This window comes from Sinocyclocheilus grahami, unplaced genomic scaffold (assembly GCF_001515645.1).
Source record: "Sinocyclocheilus grahami isolate Dianchi unplaced genomic scaffold, SAMN03320097.WGS_v1.1 scaffold6077.1, whole genome shotgun sequence".
NCBI lineage: Eukaryota > Metazoa > Chordata > Actinopteri > Cypriniformes > Cyprinidae > Sinocyclocheilus > Sinocyclocheilus grahami.
Genome location: NW_015510599.1, coordinates 10,482 through 11,802, shown reverse-complemented (window position 1 = coordinate 11,802; position 1,321 = coordinate 10,482). Strand labels below are relative to the sequence as shown.

General features: G+C 38.3%; 1 long non-coding RNA gene across 1 annotated transcript in view; it reads right to left on the bottom strand.

Annotated features, from left to right (window-relative positions):
* Nucleotides 1–620: 620 nt before the first annotated feature.
* The window catches only part of LOC107577448 (uncharacterized), a 2,467-nt gene continuing 1,766 nt past the window's right edge, over nucleotides 621–1,321 (bottom strand). Inside the window, exon 3 of the long non-coding RNA XR_001608202.1 lies at nucleotides 621–699. This is a non-coding gene — a long non-coding RNA (uncharacterized lncRNA). The remainder of the gene's footprint in view (nucleotides 700–1,321) is intronic.

The window sequence follows — 1,321 nt, the reverse complement described above, 5'->3', positions numbered from 1 at the left end:
CTATTCTTTAATATTGAGAACGATTTTTAGAACTATATCTTTACCATTATCGTCCTTGGTGTGAACAGCCCTTTACACTAGTGCATTTTCATTTTAAAATGCACAACTTTTGCTACGGTTACGCCCTTTCGTTTACATTACCCCGGCGTTTTCGAGGAGACTTTCGAAAACGCTGCAGACCCCGTTTTAGTTTGAAAAATCCGGGGTTGCTTTTCAGTGTATACTGACCAAAATGGAGACTTTTAAAAACGACGGTGTGGCTGCCCACATTATGCTCTGCGTATGCTTGTCATCCATGTAAACAATGACATCAGGCACATTGTTGTACCTGCATGAATTTATAATTTTTTGTGGAAATTGTGATTTCTTTTTTCCAGGATGAATAAAATGTTCAAAAGAACATGTTTATTTAAAACAGAAATCGTTTATAACAATAAACAAAACACTTAATAATGTAAAAATGTTAATGACAACTGCAACTCAAGTGTAAGTCAGGAATACTTTAATAATGCATGAATTTCAGAAATCAGTAAGCTTTACCTCAGTTGCACCGTTAGTACTACTGCACCTAATTAATTATGATTAGAGTTCAATCTCGCTTTAAACAACACATACCAGTTTAGCTTGAGCGTCGGCTATCTTGCGATTGTTCTCCACCAGAATCTTCTCCAGTTCTTCACGCTTTGATTTCTCTTCCTCCTGCGAAGGCAAACAGCTTCAGTGGAAATGTAGTGACAAACAACATAATTATTCCCAAAAATATCTTGCACAACTTGAACAAACACGCAAATGAGTAGATAATGAAGATACGTTCAGCTCACCAGACACGAATCAACCTACAGTAAACTTGTCCTTCACTCATCAAGAAATATTTCCTATAGGAGTCATGGTCAAGTTGGGAATATGTTCTTTTTTTAACTGAACAATATACCACCAATCAGCAAGTGAGGTTCTTTCAAACCACTGACCTGTGTTCTCGGGTACGTCTCTACTTACATCTCACTCTCAGAAAAAAGCCACACAGTGAAGTGCCGTCAGCTCAAATGGTGTATAGGAGGAACAGAAGCGTGAACAACTTTCATCACTTCTAACCGTAAGCAACTGAGAGGGATAGTGAAGTTCAGGCGAATAGCAACAAAGGCTCATGGAACTCGCAGGAGTTTTGCATGAGCTGTTTTGTTAAAACTGTCAAGGGTGAAACAGGAAATTTAAGGATAATAGAATAGTAGCACTACGTCTAGAGGTCGACTGATGTATCGGTTTTGCCGATTAATCAGCACCGATAGTTTTTTGCTGGAACTATCGGTTATCGGCAAAAATC